The sequence below is a fragment of the Mustela erminea genome, chromosome 3 (genome assembly GCF_009829155.1).
Source record: "Mustela erminea isolate mMusErm1 chromosome 3, mMusErm1.Pri, whole genome shotgun sequence".
Classification (NCBI taxonomy): Eukaryota; Metazoa; Chordata; class Mammalia; order Carnivora; family Mustelidae; genus Mustela; species Mustela erminea.
In genome coordinates this window covers 68,761,299-68,778,314 of record NC_045616.1, presented here as the reverse complement: position 1 = coordinate 68,778,314, position 17,016 = coordinate 68,761,299, and positions in this window count along the sequence as shown.

The window sequence follows — 17,016 nt, the reverse complement described above, 5'->3', positions numbered from 1 at the left end:
CGGGAGGAGCCGAGAGCCCGGGGTCCCACTGCTCAGTGAGCCCTCAGAGAACAGCACCCAGTAACTCCTGTCTGCCTGACCTCCAGCCATGCTCCGAGCTCACCAAGCCTGCGACCGGTTCAAGGTAACCCCGAGCTGCGAGCTCACTGTCGGCTCTGTCTCTGTAGCCAGGTTTCTCGTTCCAATACCCGCAAGCTCTGCGACACTCAGACACCCCCGATCCTTCTGTGACCCTGCGGGACCTGAGGCCACGCTGACCCCACGTGGGCTTCACCCCGGTTTAGCCTCTGGAGCGATGACCCTCAGCGGAACAGACTTTTAAAAGTCCCGGTTTTTGGTTTTTGCTCTGTTGCTCCGCCGCTTGCCGGGAGCCGGCCCCTCCCCCCGGGGTCTATCTTCTTGTCACTTTGGATTCACTTCTCCACCAGTCCTACCTTTCAGAAAGTGGTTGTTTTTCTGTTTCTAGAATTGCTGTTGTTCTTCTCTTCGATCTGCTGATGGATTTGCAGGTGTTTGCAATCTTTAGATAAGCTATCTAGCTGATCTCCTGCTAGCTGAAGTAGTCTCAGCCTGCTACTTCTCTGCCATCTTGACTCCTCCCCAGTTATGGGTCAGTTTTAATTGAGCTCTTTCTTCTCATATTTACCTTCCTATTTTGTACCTGGTAATTTCTTATTGAATGTTAAGGATTGTGAGCTTTACCTTTACCTTTGTTTAGGTTTGGATATTTTAGTATTTTTATAAATATTCTTGCATTTTATTCTGGGATACAGTAAGCTATTTGGAAACCTTTTGATCTGTTCAGGTCTGTCTTTTAAGATTTGTCATGTAGTACCAAGCCATGTTTAGTTTAGAGGTAATTATTCTCTACTACTGAGACAAGACCTTTGTTACTACTTTCCTAGTACCATGGGGACTTGCAAAGATTTCCCCTCTAGCTGTTGAGAATAGGCAGTTCCCGACTCTATATGAGCCATGAGTACCATTCTCTCTAATCCTTGTGGGTGATTCTTTTCCTAGTCTCCATTACTTTTATCACACAAGTGCGCTGATTAATGTTCTGCTGAACTTGAAGGTAGAGACTGTGCCATTCTCTGGAGTTTGCTTTCTGTGTGACTCTTTCTTCTCCCTAGTCTGTTTTACAAACTCCAGCTGCATTGGTATCCCTAGACATTCAGCTCTGTCTCTTCAACTCAGGGATTCTGCTGGACCATCTGTGGTTTTTCCTTTCTGCTTTGTTATCAGGAAACTTTCTCAAGGTAGTAAACTGAAGCAACCAGAAGTCTCACTTCTTTGTTTCTCATATCCTGGGGTTCCTGTCCTTGGTTATCTAATATACTGTAGCTTGGAAACCAATGCTTCTTCATATATATTGTCTACTTTATTTGTGTGAGGCCAGAGGGAAAACCTTGTCCCCAAAAGGACATTTTTAAGTGGAAAAATGGAAGTCTTAACATAGTATTTAATCAAGACTTAGCTCCATTTTCCAGATTCAAAAATTAAGGCTCAGAGGGAGTAGATAACTTAATATCACAAATCTGGTAAGAGTTGTAGCCAGGATTTAGAGTCAGCTTATCTGAACTCAGAGGCTTTGGGTTTCTTTTCTGATTTACATTATCTTAATGCTTGGATATTTAAAATCTAGGCATGATATAGAAATCGTAATGAAGACTTAACTGCAACATATTTTTAACCAGAGAACCTCATACTGTAACCACAGCAGCTAACAGAGCATTTACTGTAGGCCTTTGGGTGACTTTTCAATACTGAATCCCCTGCAGAGGTTCACGACTTTAATTTTCATATGTATTACTCTACAATGCATGATACCCTTTCCTAACTGACCTTTTAAAAATAAATAATCCACTATGCCTGTATAAAGATCATTGTTCTGTCATATCATTTCACACTTCTCTTTGCCTTCCCAATGTACAAAGAGTGAATGTGACCAGAGGAAATTGACCATCTGCAACATAACACACGGCTCCTTTTTCTACAGTGACTGGGAGATCACAGCTCTTACTCCAGATTTCAGAGAAAACAATGCTATATGCAGACCTCCAGAATCATGTGCACAAGCATATTTGTTGCAAATAATCTTGGCCCCTTAGCCTCTGCCAGCAAAGGCAAAAGTGAAGTTTCACCAAAGAAGTCACCTCTTTCTAACCCTCGGGTTTTATTGTTTTACAGAAATTTATGAAAGTTCATATTTTCCCTGAAAATCCCAGCATTGTTTTTAACTCACGTTTTTATAAGTTTGGACACCATTAGACTTCTTTCTCATAGATATGTTATATAACATATATAACCTGTTAATTACATAGCTGAATTAAAAGAAGTGAGTTCACTCACTCACTGATTGAGTGAACCAGTGGCCTTTCTCCTTTTGATTGTTCTACTCAGGGGGCTTTAGTATCTTTGAGCAATGAGCAAGACTTAGGAGAAGTACAAGTAGGGAACATGGGAGTGTAGAGATGGTATAGAACTAACAGAGCTATGAACTGTCAACATATTTATGAGGTTACTGGAGATGTTGCCTCTTCTTAAAAGGCAGCATTGAAGGTATTCCTTATTTATACGAAAATAACTGAATATGTATTGTGAGCTACTTAGAGGAGAAATTGAAACTCAGTTCGGAAAATAACTGAATTAGTCTTCTTTCTTGCTATGTGACTTCTCAAACATCTTAATTTTTATATAAAAGGGTTTTGGAGGCTTGCTGTTTGGGGAACCTGCCTTTAAATCTATTTCATCTCATTGACAAGCTGAGAAATTTCTTCTTAGTTCGGTTTCTTTGTGTGTTCTTTTATTTTATACGTTGTCATCAGTTTGAAAGACACTGTGCTGTTCTTGGATGCACTGATCAGAAAGATTCATTTAAATAGTTTCCTAGAAAAGAAATACATGTACCTATTAGACTTGCAGGTACAGAGGTGATAAATAACTCAGCTGGAATTCACTGGAGTAGATCCAATGGCTCCCATGAACACTAGGATTCGTTTGTTAGAGCAATGGCCTGCTGCATATGACTTGGGATAGTTCTGTGTGCTGAATTAATTCCAGGGACTTGAATACATAGGTCAACAAACCACAGAAGCTCTTCTGGGTCTAAAAATAATCATCATATCTTTCATTTGCATATGGTATTATAAATTTGGAAAGCAAGCCCACATTCCTAAAGGAGTTTAGAATCCAGCCAGGGAAACAAAAGGCAAATATATGGAGCATTTAAGTGTAAACTGTATGATGTGGATTATATTAGCAAGGAGAAATTAGAAGAAACATCTGTTTTGCCTAGAGTAGTTGAAGAAAGCTTTATGTAGGAGACAAAAGTTGCTAGGTAAACAGAGAGGTAGGGAGAGAAGTTCTTACAAATGATGAAAAACAGCATAGGCAAAAACAAACAGTTGGAAATACAAGTAGAATACATGAAAGAAAGTGAGCTGTTAAAAAACTCTTTCAGAGAGCCCTGGAAAATAAAGGTGCTATCAGATGGTGAATAGTCTGGAAGTCCAAATAGAAAAATTTATAACTTAATGCCAAAGATAACAGGATGTCGTTGCAGATTTTTGAGTATATGACAACTATAAGTACACCTTCCTGAAGATTAGCCTGGCCTGATGTGCAAGGTAGGTGAGGGAGCAGATGGAACGAGAGAGACCAGCTTGAGCCTAAGGGGGTTGCTCAAGTTAGGAGGACTCTATTGGGTATCTGAGAAAGGACAGAAGAGATGGAAAAGAATAGTCAGTGTTCTGAAGGAAGAAATAAGGAAGCCTGAAGGTCTCACCTTTCTGTGCTCTCTGTCACTGCAATGGGAGATTTCAGACAGAGAGTGGAGGACAGAAGTGTGGACCTCCCCAGTTCTCACATTGCCTTACAGTGATGTTCGGCTACTCTACCACTTTGAATGTCAGCTCTGTGATGAACTGAACTTTCTTTAAGAGGGGATAGAGTATTGTATGGTCTTTAAACACCTGAGGCTTAGAACAGTGGTTTCCCCCCCGCCCATTCTGAGAATAGAATGAATGTGTTAAAAGGTAAGAATCTAGAAACAATAATGGCAAAATGAAAGAAAAAGAAATTTACAGGAAGGAAAGGAAGGGAATTGGGAGTCAGGAACTATAAAGGAAAAGAGAAAAAAAGAGAGGACAACAAGTAGACTGCCCAGCTCCTGAGGGTTTGAATTGCCTTGGCTAAGATCCCATCCCCAAGTAACATCTCTGGTCTACCAGAAGAATGATAGATTTCTAAAGCTTAGAAACCTCCCCCCTCCTTTTGATTCTTGAGAAAACTAATGCTGAAAGAAGTCAAGTAGCTTACTCAAAATGAGATGGCTAATGAAACAGACAGGATGAGAACACTGGTCTATAACTCCTGCTTCATGTCTGCATTCCAGCCTCACACTTCCTTTCCTGGAAAGGATTTAAAGATTTATCCCACTGTGTTAAGGCTTTCCCACTTTACATAACTACTTCTGGGTCACCCAATTAGGCTGTCTTGTTCCATCTGTCTTCCAGCTGTGAAGGATCCAGGACATATCAACTATGTAAGAAAAAGTGCATAATGAGAGAAAAATATTTTTAAGGAATGAAGAAAAAAGAATGAGAAATAAGAAAGTAAAAAGAAAAGCATTTGTTGTTAAAAAACAACAACATTGACGCTCTCATATTTTCTGGTTTTGAAACTTATTACAAAGCTACAGGAATCAAAACAGTGTGGTACTGGTACAAAGACAGACATATAGATCAATGGACTAGAACAGAGAGTCCAGAAATAAACCCCCCTCTACCTGGTCACATGATGTTGGTTTGACAAGAGTGTTAAGACCATTGAATAGGGTAAGTATAGTCTCTTCTTCAACAAGCTTTAGGGAAATTGGATATCCACATGCAAAAGAGTGAAGTTGTACCTTATTTTATACCATATAGAAAAATCAACTCAAAATGGATCAAAGACCTACATCATGTAAGACCAAAATAAAAAACTCTTAGAAGAAAACATAAGGTAAAGCTTAATAATATTGGATTTGGCAAAGATTTCTTGGATATGACATCAAAAGCACAAGCAACAAAAGAAAAAAAGGACAAATTGGACTACATTAAAATTAAAACCTTCTGTGCATCAAAGGACATAGTCAACAGCAAAAAAGCAACTTAGAGACTGCGAAAATATTTGCAAATCATGAAAATGATAAAAAGTTAATACCCAGATTATAGAAAGAACTCCTTAACAACAACAACAACAACACCTGGTTAGAAAATGATCAAAGCAGTTGAATAGGCGTTTCTGTGAGGACTTATGTCTAGTAAACACATGCAAAGATATTTATGACTAATCGTAAGAGAAATGCAAGTCAAAACCACCATGAGATACCACCTCATACTTACTGGCTTTTATATATAAAAACAAAAACAAATTAAAAAAAAAAAAGAAAGAAAATAACATGCATTGTTGAGGATGTGGAGAAATTAGAACTCTGTGCAGCACTAGTAGGACTGTAAAGTGGGGCAGCTGCTATGATATATAAATAAATTAAAAATTGAATTACCACATTATACAGCAATTCTGCTTCCGGTATATATCCAAAATAATTAAAAGCAGGGTCTTGAAGATAAATGTGTCCACCTGTGTTCTTAGTAGTACTATTCACTACAGGCAAGAGGCAGAAGCACCTGAAGTGCCCATTGACAGATAAGTGGATAAACAAAATGTGGCATATATTAACAATGGAGTATTATTCAGCATTAAAAAGTAAGAAAATTTGGCACCTGCTACAACATGGGTAAACCTTGAGGACATTGTGCTAAGTGAACAATAAGCCAATTACAGAAAGAGAAATACTGCCTCATTCCACTTGTACAAAGTACCTAGTATAGTCAGAGTCATAGAAAGAGAACATAGAATAGTAGTTTCCAGGGGCTGGAAAGTGGGGAAATTGTGAAGTTGTTATTTAATGGGTATATTTTAGTTTTGCAAGATAAAGAAATTCTGGAAATTGGTTGTACAAAGATGTGAATATACTTAACACTTCTGAACTGTTCAATTAGAAATGCTAATATGGTAAACTCTGTTATGAGTTTTATGACAATTAAAAGTAAAAATAAGAAAAAAACATTGAATTCTATCATCTATTCATATCTTTTGCACCCTACTCCCAGAGATGTTTATATAATTAATGTACTTGAGAAAATTTAAATTAACACATTTATTTGATACAAACATAGATTTAACCTATTCACAAGTAGACAAACATATGGCTCATTTGCAAACAGATATAAACAACTACCTCATTTTTATATTATTTTCCTAATTATTTTTAATTAAAATATTTAAATTGGTTTTAAGGTAAAAAGTTTAAATATGTATGCAGGAATAATGGGATTTCAATAATCATTACTAACTCACATATATTATTATTTAAATATAAATATACTTTTAAATTATTTATAATTTATAATTATAATATAAAATATTATATAATCATTTAAATATAAATATTAAAAAGTACATAAGCACAAGAGTTTAAACAATATGAATATTTTATGAAGTAATGAAATAAAAATAGGATTAAGATTATTTATAGGCAGGAATAGTTATTGAAGAGTTGAAGTAATTTTCTAGATAATTTAGTTAAGAACCACTGCTGTTGAAAATGATTCTTTGGACTGAATAGTCCATATTCTACAGTGATCAAATCCAGTGGATAATTATCTAATTTTCTCTTCCTCTTAACTCTATAGCTAAATATAGAGTTTAAACTTCTCATGTTAAGCAAATGGATTTGAGCATTGCAGTTTTTTTATTATTCTTATTACAATAAGCAACTTCCTCACCAAAGTTAGAAGATTTATTTCTCTTTCTCTTTCTTTCTCTTTTTTTTTTTTTTTTGTTTTTAAGGGAATGTCTTTTCCCCTTTGAATCAGGATTCTTGACTTTTTTTGTCAAATACAATTTGATGGTATATTCTTTATTATTTTTATTTTATTTTAATTCTAGTACAGTTAACATACAGTGGTATATTCGTTTCAGGTGTACAAGAGAGTGATTCTCCAATTCCATATATTACTCAGTGCTCATCATGGTAAGTATACCCTTTAATCTTCTTTACCTATTTTACCCATCCCCCCACCTACCTTCCCTCTGATAACTATCTGTTCTCTATAGTAAGTCTGTTTTTTTGGTTTGTCTTTTTTATTTCCTTTGTTCATTTTTTTATTTCTTAAATTTCACATATGGGTGAAATCATTTATTTGTCTTTCTCTGGCTTACTTGTTTTGCCTAGCATTATACTCTCTAGAGCCATCCATATTATTGCAAATGGCAATATTTTATTCTTTTAATGGCTGAATTATATATATATATAGAAAGAAATTGTCATGTATATACATGACAATTTCTTTGTCCATTCATCTATCACTCCATACTTAGGCTGCTTCCATAATTTGGCTATTGTAAATAAACCTGGCAAACGTTTCTTTATAGTCCTTCCTGGTGAATAAGGATTCTGTCATGTGCCAAGGGAAAGGTCACTTTTCTCAAGAAGCTGGAATATAATTCAGCTACTCTATTACCATTGTGTGCATGAAACAGAAGCTGCCCCATAATATTTCCCCCGTGATCTAGCCGCACCTCATCAGTGGTGTCCTTTCTACTCAAGATATAAAGAAGAAAAGAAAATTTACATTTTCAGGGGTGGTTATTCTCCAGTGCCTCTTGGAAAGAGTATGGAAGGCACTGTATAACATGGTGCTAGCCTTTGCCTATGTGAAAAGTGAACCTGGATTCATTTGCCCAAAATATAGAAGGCATTTGGCCAGAGTCAAAGTATCACAAAAGGAATAAGGTTTCCATTTTCAAGGAACTTACAGTCTATAGATAAAGGAAGCACAAAAAGATTACACACACACACACAGTCATATATACATATTCTTTAACATATATGATCTCTATATATTTATCATTTCCATATAGACAAACGTTACAAATAAAAATTAATATGTATATTCACACACATGTACACACCCACTTTCAAGATGGATATTGTATTATTGTCAACCTTCACAAGTTAATAATGTCATTTAAAATTTGAAGTGTTCTTTTTTTAAAATATGATAAGATGTGTCTAAATTTATCTGAAAATAAAAAGAAACATTCAAGAAAATTTAAAACTTTTTCAAAAGCATTGAAATTTAAGTGGAGACATGATTGTATTAGGTGCTTACAATTAAATTTGCATTTTATTTTTTCATTTTATGAAATGAAATGCTTCCCATATTAATGTCAGACACCAAGCCATGGGTCCAGGAAGCTCATAAAACACCGACAGGATAAATGCCAAAGAGCTCCATCTAGGCAGCTCATATTCAAACTGTAGAAAATCAAAGATAGGAAAAATCTCTGAAGAAACACCTTACCTGGGACGCCTGGGTGGCTCAGTTGGTTAGGCAGCTGCCTTCGGCTCAGGTCATGATCCCAGCATCCTGGGATCGAGTCCCACATCGGGCTCCTTGCTTGGCAGGGAGCCTGCTTCTCCCTCTGCCTCTGCCTGCCATTCTGTCTGCCTGTGCTCGCTCGCTCTCCCTCTCTCTCTCTGATAAAAAAAAAAAAAGAAAGAAACACCTTACCTATAAAGGAACAAAGAATCTTATCTGATTTCTACTCAGAATCCCTTTAAGCAAGAGTGGAATAAAAATACTTTGTGTTGGGAGGGAAAAAAATCACCAACTTAGAATTCTGTATCCTGAGAAATTACCTTCCAAAGTGAAAAAGAAGTATTTTCTTAGACAAATAAAAATTAAGCCATGTGTTGGGAGCTCCTACTCCACCCAGCAGGGACTGAAGCTTCCTGTGATAGCTTCTCTTCCTTTTTAAAAAAAATTTAAAAATTTAATTTAGTTAACATTTAGTGTATTACTAGTATCAGGAGTAGAATTTAGTGATTCATCAGTTACATATAATACCCAGTGCTCATTATATCAAGTGTCCTCCTTAATGCCCCTCACCCTATTACCCCCATCTCCCCACCCATCTCCCCTTCGGCAACTCTCAGTTTGCTCCGTAGAGTTAAGAGTCTCTTATGGTCTGCCTCCATCACTGGCTGTTTTCATCTTTTTTTTTTTTTTTTCCTTTCCTTCCCCTATGATCCTGTGTTTTGTTTCTCAAATTCCACATATGAGTGAAATCATATGGTATTTTTCTATCTCTGATATTTTTACTTAGCATAACATCCTCTAGTTCCATTCACATTGTTGCAAATAGTAAGATTTCTTTTTTTTTTCCCCGATGGCTGAGAAATATTCCATTCTACATGTATACTTCATCTCCTTCATTCATCAGTCGATGGACATTTTAGCTCTTTGCATAGTTTGGTTATTGTTGATAATGATGCTGCAATTATTCGGGTGGATGTGCCCCTTCAAATCACTATGTTTGTATCCTTTAGGTAAATACCTGGTAGTGCAGTTGCTTGGTCCTAGGCTTCTCTTCTGCTTATGTCTTCACTAACTCAAGGATAATACAAGTGCACCTAGAATACCTTCCCTGGAAGGGGAAGCAACCCATTTGACTAAAAGTCTCATGAAAGGGAAATGAAATGTTAAATTATGGCAGTATTCAAAGGTTATGGCCACTGAATTTGTTTTACTGTTTAGAGTTGTGTAGTAGAAAGCACACACACAAAATCTCTTTGATATGATGGCTTTTGTCACATTATGATGGAAAGCCCTTATACAGAACCAGGAAATTGTTTGGGGGGTCAAATACAACTGCCCTAAGCAGGGCCATGCTTTCTTGCTATTCCCTGTTTACTGTTCTGTCCCTTTTCCATAACCTTAACTGATCTCCTTCCTCCATCTTCTTTAAGTATACAGTGAATAGCACTGTTAGTCTTCCTACTTTCAGCCAAAATCTTCTATCAGCCATGCGCATTTCACTTTGAACAATCAGACAAGGTGTACATTCATTCACAGCAAAAACTAACTGAGCGATCCTCCAGTGCTTATACTGAACCATAGGACATCATGATTTGTTTCCACTTTACAGGCGAACTCTTGGGGAAAGGACAGAAGTCTTCCCACGGGCCCTTGAAATCACAGCTCAGCGGGGCTTGGTCTTGACAATCAATGCTTAGGTGCCTGTAAGGCAATGAATGCTCTCTCTATGTCAGAACAAATTTCTCTCAAGAAGTTCCGTTTCTGAAAAGGACAAGTGTTGTGGCCCATCAGTACTATTCGCCCTCTGTAGAACTGAATCACTCACAAGAGTTATCCTGACCAACAGGTCAAGAACCTGACCTTAGGTTTACACTGGAGGGGAAGACAGCATCCCCAAGCACCTTATCTCTGTCTCTAAAGAACTGCAAGGTGAAAGTCAGCTGTCTCAAAGCTGTCTCTCTGATAGCTGTGGGCAAAGGGAAAAAATTGCATTCCCCAGTGACCCTCACACTTGTGTTTATAGTCATGGAATCTGGGCTTGCACCCCAGAAGGAGTTTGTTGGAGTTTGCTGGAGTGGTGTTGTTTTATCTGTGTTATTTTGCTTTGCTGTAAATCATGTTCTTTAAGAGAAAAATGTAATCAGTAAGGAAAGGATGGGATTCATCATCATGAGGCTCTAATGAGGATAACGGTAAGGAGGATGGTGTTGATGACAGCTAACCCTGCCTTGCATTCACAGGATAACAGGTGTTTGTTCTCTGTGTTTTACATGTTACAGTCAGAAGGGTTCTCAACACACTCATGGGGTAGATGATATTAGCATCTCTAATTCACCAATGAGGAAACTGAAGTAGATAAGTTCACAATATTGAACCGTGGTACTTAGCTAGATGTTATCTATATAAAAATTCGTTTCTCACCCATATCACATACCAAAATCAAGTCTAAGTCATTTAAGCAGTTAAATGTACAACATGAAAGACTTGCGTACAGGTAGAAGAAATTACAAACATATCCAAAGAACTATATTTAAATTCCAAGTGTCTAAAAGCATATATAATAGGAAACAAAATATTTCTCTGAAAACCAAAAATATTCTTAATGATTAATGCCCTCAATACATATTTTTCTTAAACTTCAATAAGAAAAACAGCAGTACCCTGAAAAATAAATGGTCAAAGAATAGGAACAGACAATTCACAAAAGAAAAAAATCAGTGGTACTAGTACTATATGAGAAAGAATAATAATGCTATTATTTAGTTATTACTTTGGGTCAAGAACTGTGCTCAGTACTTTCATTATCTTATTAAGTCTTTAAAGATATTTATTTATTTATTTATTTATTTATTTGACAGAGAGAGAGAGAGCGAGATCACAGGTAGGCAGAGAGGCAGGCAGAGAGAGAGAGAGAGAGGAGGAAACAGGCTCGCCGCCTAGCAGAGAGCCCAAGGTGGGGCTCAATCCCAGGATCCCAGGATCATGACCTGAGCTGAAGGCAGAGGCTTTAGCCCATTGAGCCACCCAGGCACCCCATATCTTATTAAATCTTAAAACGACTGTGTATCATGCATGCCCAAGATCTCAAAGCCAGTAAATAGTGAGACTGGCTGGGAATCCAAGTCTGACCAACTCCAAACTCATTATTTAGCCATAAAGCTATACTTCCTTCAGTGATGCATGGCAGCAGCTCAGGCCCGTCCACTGGAGTCCACTGATATGTCTCTTCCAGCTGCCTGTTTAGTCATGTCATGTTGGTAGCTTGAATATTTGTACTACAGCCACAAATATGCTACAAAAGCAACCCCCCCATAAAATATTTCCCAGCACATGACTTACTGTCTCCCTAAAACAACAAGAACATAGAAACTTTATGAATCATGTTCCAAGACCCGAACATAGGAAGTTTATCAAGGCAAAAGTCATACTGCCAAACTGTTTTCCCAAATGTCAAACTTATTACTCAAAGATGGGAACTAAAATAAGACTTAGAATACCATGTTTGTCTACAAATTAACAAATATTAAGAGAGAACAATGGTAAATCAAATTGAGATGCCAAAGGCATGTACATTAGTTCAACCTGTCTGGAAAACCATGTGGTACTACGTATCAAGATTCTTTAAGAACTTCCCCTGTTTCAACTTCATAATCTCACTACTGGAAACCTGGAGGAAATGCTCAGTGCGATATACAGTGACCTGTGTGTAAGGGTGTTCATTTTACCACTGCTTAGAGTAAAAACTTGAAAACTATTTAAATAACTAACCAACTACTTACATAACCAAAACGACTTAAATAATCAAGCAGCAGTTCAGCACTGTATGCAACAATCATGTGATGAAATGTAATACAGCTTTAAAAAATGATTTTTAGGGTGCCTGGGCTCAGTGGGTTAAGCCTCTGCCTTCGGCTCAGGTCATGGTCTCAGGGTCCTGGGATCGAGGCCCGCTTCGGGCTCTCTGCTTAGCAGGGAGCTTGCTTCCCCCCATGCCCGCCTGCCTCTCTGCCTACTTGTGATCTCTCTCTGTGTCAAATAAATAAATAAAATCTTTAAAAAAAAGATCTTTAAGTTCCAAAACATTATAAACTATGTACCTAATGATCCATATACTACTCAAAATACATGTTTTCTCTCTATAAACAACATACACATTATTCACATCATAGGATTTTTTTTTTTTTGTACATCAGTAAAGTTTTGCATGTTTCTTCATGGAAGTCCTGCATATATTTGATATATGTCTGTGTCTGTATATGTATTGGGTGTACATATTGTGCATATATTATATCTAATGTGACAGTGAGATATTTTTGCATATATATACTGAAATATATTTTTAAAACAATAAACAAATGGAAATATATATCATGCTTACAGAATTGAAAACTGAATGTTATAAAACTATTATTTCTTCACAAGTCAATGTATAAGTTTAATGAAATATAAAAAGAAATCTAAAATGCAATTCCAGTAGGATTTTTAATTTTTGTACTTGATTAAATGATTCTACAGTTTTCATCTGTAAAATTATGTGAGATGATGAATAATTTTCTTATTTAATAGGAGTTTTATTTTCTGGTTTTTATGTAATGAGTGTATATCACTTCTACATCAGCAAAATACTTAATAATAACATAATGATAATATAAATGCTTAAGGCATATTAATAAGCACATAATGAAGTTTTTAGAATAGGTATAGTCTTTCCTATATGTGGACCTTGAAATGAAGAACATATAAGAAGAATAAAGCAAGTGCCACAGATCTCAAAGGGAGAGATCTTTTCTATCGGGGACCTGGGGAGTTAGGAAAGTCACTATTATCCGTATCTGAGGTGACCATTTGAGCAACACACTATACTCAGGACTTAAATCTGTTCACTTGAAGTTGAGATGGTGAGCCTTCTGCCCTCTGGGGGTCCCCTGTTATCACTCATTATTTGAAATCATTGGAAACACCCTAAATTTATTGAGGCTTAGCAGCTCCCACTCTTCCACAAATTATTTTCTAGGTGTCTAGCTTTGTACTTTCTGAGAGAAAGTGCTGCTTTTAGCTTTGAGAGGGTTAAAAATAAAATGCCTAATAATAAATCATGAAAGTGGTTCCAGATCATGACAGCAGTGACAGTGACCTTAGGATTCCTGTCTAGATTAGTTTATTTTCCCCTAGAATAAACACTGAAACCAAATGCAAGTTTTGCAATAAAGGCAACCTTGTGTACAGGAAATAGCATGGAATTTGAAGCCCAAAGACCTGGTTTGAGTCACATCTCCCCCTGAACCTAATGGAATGATGTGAAGTAAGCCAGCAAACTCTACATTTTTTTTTTCACATCATTCACTGATTCATTCAATCAACCAGTAAGTATTGCTGCCCTACCGTGTACCAAGCACTGTCTTAGCACTAGAAATCAGGAGAGAGAAAAAGCCCATGACTATGTAGATCCTACATTTTAGCTGCAGACACAGGCAACACCAATCAAAATCACCAAATCAAGATTCATAGAACTATAAGGTAATTAAAATTCCTTGCAGAAAATTTAGGGTAGGGTGATAGAACATGTAAGGATGGAAGGGAGTGGATGAGAAGAATTATTTGATGAGATTGTCAGAGAAAGCCTTTCTAAGGTGGTAATATTCAAGCAAAAACTGAACCCAGGGAGTTGGCCCTGAAGAGTGCCTTGAGATAGAAGTACAGTTGCAAAGGTGCAGGGCTCAGGAAGGAACATCAAGAACACTGGTGTAGCTAGAGTGGTCAGCAAAGAGAGAAGGTGGTAGGAGAGGAGGTCAAAGTGACCTGACCACCAGAGCAGTCATGAGGATGAACCAGTGTGTGAGGATGGCCACAGGGCACAATGACCTGCATTATAACAGTTAGGGGATAGCAAGGAAATGGAGTCCTGGTGTCTTTGTCTTTGTCTGTACTACCTTCTTTGACCAAGGAGTAGAAGTTCTTTGTTGGGACAGAAGGAAATTTGGCAGCTGAGATTTTTCTTTAGAGGCCTTGCCAGCACCAGGCCTTTTGGGCATCAGTAGAGGCTACAGTGTATTCATACAAGGTGTTGTGTCCTTTTCTGTGCAGACCTCATCCGGGTCAGCAGCTGGCCAGGACCAACAGCTGGTCTCTTCATGCAGTAGGCACTACTTAAGCCCTTCAGACATGAGATGTCATGTAGAGGAACAAATATCTGAATGCATTAGACTTTGCTAGGAAAGCTTTCATAATGCATGGAATGGTATAAAGAAAATGTCTGTGAGGACAGCTTCATTTCATTTCTAAATTTATGTGATTGTATATGGGCAATGCTTATTTAACCTTTATCACGCCCTTTTGATCTGGGCTCAATTACACATCACATATCCGATGTAATCTCCCATCTGCTTAACATTTGGAGAGGTATGATCACTAGAGAATGATGTGGGAAACCAGTTTCAATCATAATCACCCTTTCCCACAGTCTAAAAGGGAGTCAGAGTCACTTGATTTAGCATTTGACAGCATAATGCAGGGCTGTCAGACTTGCCTCTCTTCCCAGACTATCACCTCCTTTCTGCTACTCTGCTATTAGTCTTGACCTTGTTGCTCTTTCTTTTGTCACTGCTACTCTGCCTACCTCTTCCTGCTGTCCCAGCTCACGCTGTACTTTTCTGGGGCCAATTCTCTGCCCAGAAGTGTGGAAAGGGGAGGGAGAGGCTGCTATGCTCAGCCCGCAGGGTACAGCTGTCTCCGTGTTTTGAGGTGGAAATACCTGCCTGTCCACAGGATCCCCAGGCACTGTGGTCCAAGAGCATAGAGTCTTTCCGAAGTCTTGGGCTCGAGAGTGCGTGTGAAGCCTACGCAAGTTCAAGTGGACTTGAAAGCTTTTCAACTATGCTTTCCTGTTGTTAATCTGCACATTCATCTGCACATCTGGCTTGGAAAATCTCAAGCCACAAGATCAGCTCTGTTTAGGGTGACTGGTTTGCCACTGCAATAAAGCCAAGTACAAACATGGAAGAAGAGGCTCTGAGAGGCAGTTCCCTTTTCTACTCGCGGCTCTCTGGACAGTTCTTCATTACGGGGATATGCTGATTTTCAGTCACATAGCTAATGTTCAAAGTGGTACCTCATTAAAGTGGGAGATGAAATGTTAGTCACAATCCCTAGACACTCTGAACGCGCTCCCTGCCTACTAACTGTAACCGAACGTCTGAACGGAAAAGAAAGGCAGCGTCGCCATTAGCCCCTCATCCAGGCAAAACCTTTGGTGAGGAACCAGCAATTAAGACTGCCGATTCATCTTCCAGAAGAAGATGAATCTTCCCACTAATCTTCCCAGGAAAGAAATGGACAGCTCTCATACTCTGGGCCACTAGGCATTGGTTGCCAATTGGGAACATCATCAGAAAACTTTCTTAAAATGGTCATTGGGTAAGTAATTTGGATATTGCTTTCAGCTACATCTGTTCTTCATACTGAGAGTCAATGTGTTGGTTTCCTAAGGGCTGGCCCTTCAACCTACCATATCTTGTTTTAATCATGAACATAATCAGATTTGTTTGGACTTTGGAAAATTACACTTGCTGAACCCAAAATGTTTTTATGCAGGTAGAATCTGATAAAACAATTTTTAGAGGTAGAATAAAAGTCCCAGAGAAGGGCAGTTTTATAATAAGGCCACATGCTTCCTGGAGGATAGGAGTAGAAGTATAAGAGCCCAGCTTATAGGCTGTCCGTGTAGACCTCCCTGTGTGCTCACTGATTGATTATGTAAATCCTCCCTCAAGGATTTTGTTTTTTTAATAGCAACAACTTGTGGCTACTTTCTTCTCTCACTCTTATTCTGCCACCTTGTTATTGTTTTTCTGCAGTTTCAGTCTCCAGCCCTACAGTGAGGCCACCAAGAGGCTAAGCTTTGACTTTACAGGAGTAGAGGCCTCCAACCCCCATCCTTTTAGCCATTTTCCCTTGTTCCATTCATCCCAACAAATATTTACCAATAGCCAGCTGATTGTAGCAGTGGGACTAACAAAGGTAAATTAGTTTACCCCTGCTTTAGTGGATCTTAGAGTCTAGCAGGAGAGACAAACGCTTAGGTAATTTTAATAATTTTAGTGTAGCAGGTGAAGTGCTGTGCTAGAAATCCACCGTTTGTGACATGGGAGCACAGAGAATAGAATGTCCATAGGTCAGCCCGGAAGTCTAGAGAAGACTTCCTGTGAGAGATTATGACAAAATCAGATCTTGAGGGATAAGCAATACTGAAAGAAGTGGGAAAGGTTCCAGATAGAGGGATGAGTATAAGCCATGACAGAAAGTCATAAAACAGCATAGGGCCTGCAGGGAATCTCAAATAGTTAATATTAAGTCAAGAAGTAACAAGTAATGAAGTTGGAGAGGTTGATGGGCAGGTGTCAGACACCTGCAGAGCCTTACAGGCCAGGCAGAACCTGAATTCTGTAGGTGATGTATAGTCCTTGAATGTAGTTAAGTGGTGAACCATATGATCAGATTTAAATGTTAGATAGATAATTTTTAAATGCCTTGAGATATGGCTTCCAAGGGGGTAATACTGAGGACTGGGAGATGAGTTATGAGGTTC